Source organism: Thalassophryne amazonica, chromosome 21, assembly GCF_902500255.1.
Source record: "Thalassophryne amazonica chromosome 21, fThaAma1.1, whole genome shotgun sequence".
NCBI lineage: Eukaryota > Metazoa > Chordata > Actinopteri > Batrachoidiformes > Batrachoididae > Thalassophryne > Thalassophryne amazonica.
The window spans coordinates 11,101,631-11,109,168 of record NC_047123.1 but is presented as its reverse complement, the minus strand read 5'-3'; the positions used below and the strand labels follow the sequence as shown (position 1 = coordinate 11,109,168).

General features: G+C 39.9%; 1 long non-coding RNA gene across 1 annotated transcript in view; it reads left to right on the top strand.

Moving 5' to 3' along the window:
* The window catches only part of LOC117503119, an 11,376-nt gene extending 7,117 nt beyond the window's left edge, over positions 1-4,259 (top strand). The window contains exon 3 of the long non-coding RNA XR_004558487.1: positions 4,026-4,259. This is a non-coding gene — a long non-coding RNA (uncharacterized LOC117503119). The remainder of the gene's footprint in view (positions 1-4,025) is intronic.
* The last annotated feature ends 3,279 nt before the right edge of the window (positions 4,260-7,538 follow it).

Here is a 7,538-nt window from a genome sequence, read left to right as displayed (position 1 = left end):
AACGCTGGTATTGATATTGAGTGATCCTCGTGTAAAAAGACTGATACTCAAGCTTTTTTTCTCTCCCGCACACACTGACTGTTGCGCACGCAGATTCATCAAAGTCTACTCTCTTTAAGAGCAGCACTGCACTGAGTCACACAACACGGAGCAGCGCACCCTTGTATTGTGGTTTGTCAGCGCTATACCTCAGGAGATTTTGTTTTAAGTTGTGTTGAGTGATATTTTTTTTAAACAAAAATGTTGATTGTGATAATAAAGTATTTTGTTGTCACGTACGTTTGGCGAAATTCTATCCTAGGCCTTTTGGATCCTTTGGATCTATGAAGCTTAAATATGAAAAAGTATCAGCATCTGTATCGATATCGGTGATACTGGGCCTGTATTTACTTGGTATTGGATCAATACCAAAATTCACGGTATCGCTCACCTCTACTTCAAACAATGGGCTGCCGCGGAGCCATGTCACTTCCAGTGAAGTGGCCAATCCGAAGGCGAGAATTCGTACTTCTGCGACTGGCCGCCCAATGAAAACACCTCAGGCTGCATTGATTGTCTATTGAAATCAGCAGGTTTTGTTTTGTCTCTAACTTGCTTCTAACAGCCAGCTGACAGCTCTTAAGTTAATTAAACACGAGTTGCCCCATTCAGTCTGTGGTCTGTGTCAGAAGAGACGTCAGAGCTGATGTTCACGACTGCATTCGATGCTGTAGAATTGAGACAGCAAATTTAAAAACCACAGCGCTCTCCTTCTCTTCAAATATGCAAATGGCCTATTTTTAAAACATGGTGCTTCACTCCTTGACGTTTGTGTCGATTTATTTTCAGCCTGTTATCTTCTGCTGCCTTCTCCTTGTTTTGTAGAGTTTATAGGTGTGTGTGCTCCTCCTGTGTGTCTTATCATACATTTGGCGGCTGATCATTACTGACACCTAGTGGTTAGAATAAAAATCATTATCACATCCTCCTTTGTTTGAAGCTGCTTCAAAAATTATGTTTCTAAGTTGGTGCCTCACTGTTATGTCACTACCACTAGATGGCACCAATGTCAAACTTCAAATTCTATATCCAGCACAAAGGCTTTAAATCTGAAGCAAAAATATGCTTTTAAATTTGCACTTTCATTAGCTATAAACTGTACTCATCTGTTGGACCTTGTCAGGTTGCAACGTTTTATGACATAATCAAAGTTGTTTTTTTTTTTTAAAGGCTTTATATTTATTTTTTTAAATGTTTAAAAAAAACATGAAGCAGGAGGTGATCTACAAGAAGGAGACAAGTGAGGGAAGCCACCAAGACACCTGTGACAGCTTTGAGTAGTGGTTGAACATTTGTGTGGTGGGTTCAAAGAAAAACATCTGGTGTCACAATGAACCAGGAGAACAACTGTAAGTTCATTCAGGCTGACAGTAAGTTTTTGATATTTGACATTAAAATCCAAAGGAATGATTCATTTTTATAGGCCTGTATATAGAAACATTATTTTCCATTAAAATAACTGCACTTTGGAGGGGGGCGAGTACCAAACTGGCAGGAATTTTCTTGCGCAGACTTTACTCTGTGAAGCCAGGTCGAGACACACAGAACAAAAAAACAAAATAAACACAGCATGAGATGTTAGAGGCCACTTTCAAACACAGTTATTTACCATTTAACACTTTTAATGAGACTGTCCACAGTTTACACCAAAACAGGTGATGTTACATATTTTTATGAGCGAGATCACAATAAAGCAGGCAGCTCGGTGAGATAAGCCAACATATAGGCCAGGGTTCGATTCCCGGTCAGGCTCGTCTGTGTCCTGGGACAAGAAACTTCACCTGCATTGTCTCAGTGACTCCACCCAGGTGGAAATGGGAACCAGTCTTGGCTGAGGAGGTAACAGGTGATGGACTGGTGTCATCCACCTGGGGATAAAGTCAAATAATTAAAGAACTATTGATAATATTAAAACTGATCACTCTGATAACTGATGGGGAGCAGCATTAGTTGTGTCTCAAATTTAGGGTCTGAACCCTCCTAAGGTCTGTGTCCCATAAATTCTATGACTCTCTCTCCCCCAGTTACTGTTCTGAGGGGTGCAGTCAGCCTGAGATCCCATCAGGTCTCAGAAGCTAAGCAGAGTGTGTCCTGTTTAGTACTTTGGTCAGGAAGGGCATCCTGAGTAAAACTTGTGCCAAATCCCAATGTGGATCTGTGCTGGTCACCCTGAACAAAACAGGAGCAGCAAAAAGTCAAACAACAACCGTTCTGGGTGTCACAGGGGTATTTATGACTCAAGGTCAATGAAAATCCAGACTGACATTGATCCAAGGAATTGATGTGCAGAATTATAGAAAAAAGATACTCAATAGTTTTTTTCCAAAAATCAGTTTTAAACGTGTGCAAAATGTCATTTTGGCCCTTTTGGGTGGGGGGTGGGGGGTGGGGGGGGCAGTGCTTAGAATGATTCAAGGACCATGAAGTTTTTTGCCTCCAAAGGAATCTTTAAAAAATTAAAAAGTTTAACAGACTTTCTGCAATTTAACAGTGTGAAAAATGGGAGTAGAACCCAAAGAGTGGAACCCAGGAAACATCTAGAAAAACTACTGTTACTGAAAGAAGGAGGCAAAAAGCTACTGACACACTGTCTGTTACTCACACCAGCTGCACATGGCTCTTCATTTAACAAACCACACCCACATGACACAGGTGCAAATAATGAGTCCATCACCAAACAACTATCAAATTAACAAGAAAACAGCAAATTAACTAATTGGGAGCATTTTCTCAACATCCCCACTTTATTGCAAGGGGGGGATGTTGTATATATATAAAACATCAAAACACATCACTTCAAAAATGTACTTTTCAAACTCATCCAACTTAAATTTTGTTGCAGGTTTTGTCATTAAGTCAACAATCATATGGTCAGTAGCACAATACTCTAATCATATTTTCCCACATGCAACAGAAAGTCACCGCTGCAAAATGCTATGAGACGGGACGCCTCTGTCATCATGTACCTACACGTTATACACCTGTTGTATTTCACTGTGAATGTTGAACAATAAATTATTGTACAACCCTGATTCCAATGAAGTTGGCACATTGTGTAAAATGTGAATAAAAACAGAATACTATGATTGAATACACCACAAAGACAAGATATTTAATCTTCAAACTGATAAACTTTGCAAATATTTACTCATTTTGAAATGGATGCCTGCAGCATGTTTCAAAAACGTTGGGACGAGGCAACAAAAGACTGGGAAAATTGATGAATGCTCAAAGAACACCTGTTTGGAACACTCCACAGGTGAACAGGTTAATTGAAAACAGGTGAATGTCATGATTGGATATAAAAGGAGCATCTCCAAAAGGCTCAGCCATTCACAAGCAAAGACGGGGTGAGGATCACCACTTTGTGAACAACTGCGTGGAAAAAAAATAGTCCAACAGTTTAAGAACAATGTTTCTCAACATTCAATTGCAAGGAATTTAGGGATTCCATCGTCTACTGTCCATAATATAATCAGAAGATTCAGAGAATCTGGAGAACTTTCTACATGTAAGCGGCAAGGCCAAAATCCAACATTGAATTCCCGTGATCTTCGATTCCTGAGGCAGCACTGCATTAAAAACAGACATCATTGTATAAAGGATCTTACCACGTGGGCTCAGGAACACTTCAGAAAACCATTGTCAAACACAGTTCGTTGCTACATCAACAAGTGCAAATTAAAACTCTACCACCAACTCTACCTGTATTCAGTTGAATATAGGTTGAAGAGGATTTGCAAATGATTGTATTCTGTTTTATTTACATGTCTCAACTTCACTGGAATTGGGGTTGTACTTTTTCAAGAAATGTCTCCACTTTTTTGTCACATAATTTGGTACTGTAACATACATTTGATTTGTAAAGGTTGCCAAGATTTACTGGCATAAAATGCTAAAAGAGTGGAAAGCTGTTTAAGTATAATCCAGTAGTATTATTTTAAAAAAGGTTTTACATTTAATGGGGCCATAAATACAAATGGAAGTAGACAGTAAAACCGGTTGTTCAAAATATGTGAATAAATTATTTCTGGTTTGGTATAAATCATCCAGCAGAATTATGCACCATAGTACATTAGTTTACAGTAAACTGTTCCATCTCATTAAACCCTAACCCTCATATAGTCAGAATTCCTTGATATAATGGTGCTGTCACTGAAGTCTCTATTTAAACCTTTTCATTTATGTTAAATACAATTTGATAAAATCTCAGTTTGGACATTATTCTTTCATCTTTGTAAAAATTCTGTCATGTGCAGTGACAAAATCCAAATTAAAAATTCTTAAACATTAACCATCATTACACCAAAACAGTGATAAATATGTTTTTTTTTTACTGTTGACTCAGCCTGAAATGGCAGAAAATTATGGTACAATCACATAAGTCAAATAATTTTGTTACGGCCGAGCCAGAATTAGATCAAGATAGAGATCTGAGAGTGAGCAAAACAGAATAATTTATTGTTTTGATGGTGCAACAGAATTTGGAATGTGCAGGGCACGCTGGAGTCAGGAGGCACAGACTGGAACAGGACCAGAGGAAGCACAGGGAAATGGAACCAGGTGCTGGAGGCAAAATACAAAGATTACCAGGTTAACATGGAGTAAACTGACTGGGGTATAATCCTACATGACAGAGGGCCAGATACTGCTAGAGACAACGGGGTTTGTGGCAAAAGTGGAGTGGATGAACCAGGGTATAAATTCAGGTGGTGATGATTGCAGACAGGTGCAGCTCATCAGCTCCATGAGATGACACCTGCAGGAAACAGGAGGGGAGGGGCAGCAGAAACAGAGCACAACATGTTTACAGCAACTAAAAGAAGAGCAAATAAAATCTGTGCAACACAGCAAACTATATAAAAAGTTCCATGTGTCTATAGAGGGTCCAGTCCTTGGGTCAGGTCACGCTCTGGTCACAAATCGGTCACGGACAAGTTGGCCCAGCACTCCAAGCAACGCCTGATTAAACGTAGCTTTCACCTCTCTCGGTTCACGGGTGTCATGGAGGATCAATCGGATGTATTCAGTTCTCATGTCACAGCTTCACCCTCAGTCTCTCTCAGGATGGTCAGATTCTCCTGTTGGAACAGGTTCCTTCTTTTGTCTGGACAATGATGACAGTAGAAATACACACACACACACACACACACACACACATACATACATGTGTGTGTATGTATATGAGACTGACTGAAATGTCTGAAAGCCGCTCACATATAGCACAAGTATTTTAACCACACAGATGGCAGGTTAACGCTGGTTTATTTGTAACAGTTCCAATGGGCAAAGCACATAACAACAACAACAACACAAGCTGTGACAGTCCTTGGATCGGCAGACAAAGGGTGTGGTCACTTACTCAAGTAGACGTCTGGAATATGAGACTTCAGACCAACTGGCAATGGTGTCAAGAAAGAAGAGTTATCCATAAACACAAGCAGAGTTCAGTGCACACAGTGAACAATCATATCAGGTGACCAAATCCAAGAATGGCAGGCAAAAGTCAGGAGACATGGAATGGCGCGCAAAACCTGTGAGACACGGAATAGCATGCAAAACTTGAGAGATACAATGTCAGGCAAACCTCAGGAGAAATGTTCTGGTAATCAAAACCCAGGACACACGGAATGGCAGCACGGGCCAATAACACAGAGACAAACACTAGGAAATAACATGTGCGAGCAGCGAGGAGGTAACGCTTGATGAGAAGTTATAAAGGTCAACAAACAATTAAACTTGGAAATGCAGAAAGAAACCAAAACAAGTCAACATGGAAGAGATGTCAAAATAAAAGCATCAAACGCGGGTGTGAATACCAGTGAGCACACAGATAATCATGATATCAAACAAGAAAATCATGAGAGGACAAAGAATAAACCAGAAGACGATCGCAAAACCCACCTAACAGACCAGAATCAAACACCAGAAACGTGACCCGTGACAATGAGTAGTATGTCTGTATTGTACATTGGAATTTCCTTTGTTAGATTTACGCTGTTCAATGGTCAAGTCTGTAAATATTTGGGGGGACAGTTTTGTAAGTGACCAGCAAAGAAAAAGTAAAAATGAAAAGTCGGTGTACCACTGGCAAGGCTTGTCGAAAGGTCTTTTTGATCTTTTTGCTACTTTCAGTTTTCACTACTGATTCATGTCACAATCCAGTTTGAAATCCTTAAAAAAAAAAACAGTTATATTCCTTTTGGGTAAAAGTATATTCATTGGAGTTGTGTGCCCCAAATTAAGCTCTACGCTGAACCGTTTCTGAAACAACTGATTTTAAATTTTCGACTTGTGATTTATCGATGTATCATCTGATCACTTCCTAAAAGTAATGAGCTGAGGACAAGGACACAGATTTGTATCCTATGCAGCACTAACATGATTTTACTACATTTACTCAAATTTGAAATTTCATCACATTGACCTTTAACCAATATTTTTGGTTGAAATCACATATAGAAAGAATACATGTTTCAAAACTTCCCAAAAATATGTCTTACTGCATATGAATCACATGTTGCTGTTAGGACCCGTAGTTCAGAATTTCAATAATCAATCAATTTTTTTATATAGCGCCAAATCACAACAAACAGTTGCCCCAAGGCGCTTTATATTGTAAGGCAAGGCCATACAATAATTATGTAAAACCCCAACGGTCAAAACGACCCCCTGTGAGCAAGCACTTGGCTACAGTGGGAAGGAAAAACTCCCTTTTAACAGGAAGAAACCTCCAGCAGAACCAGGCTCAGGGAGGGGCAGTCTTCTGCTGGGACTGGTTGGGGCTGAGGGAGACAACCAGGAAAAAGACATGCTGTGGAGGGGAGCAGAGATTGATCACTAATGATTAAATGCAGAGTGGTGCATACAGAGCAAAAAGAGAAAGAAACAGTGCATCATGGGAACCCCCCAGCAGTCTAAGTCTATAGCAGCATAACTAAGGGATGGTTCAGGGTCACCTGTTCCAGCCCTAACTATAAGCTTTAGGCAAAAGGAAAGTTTTAAGCCTAATCTTAAAAGTAGAGAGGGTGTCTGTCTCCCTGATCCGAATTGGGAGCTGGTTCCACAGGAGAGGAGCCTGAAAGCTGAAGGCTCTGCCTCCCATTCTACTCTTACAAACCCTAGGAACTACAAGTAAGCCTGCAGTCTGAGAGCGAAGCGCTCTATTGGGGTGATATGGTACTACGAGGTCCCTAAGATAAGATGGGACCTGATTATTCAAAACCTTATAAGTAAGAAGAAGAATTTTAAATTCTATTCTAGAATTAACAGGAATTTGGCAGCAGGTAGCCACCATCGCCTTCCGCAGCTTGGGGAACATTTTCCACACGTTACCTCTATAATTATATAAATTAGGGGTTGGAATAACTGAGGTCCTTTCTGCTCTACGATGCACAGTTTCCAATATAATTTATTTTTCCAAAATTTGTGAACTTTGACCCAAGCCTATCAATGGTAAACATAATTGGAACCACTCCAAAAAAAATCAGACTTATAGA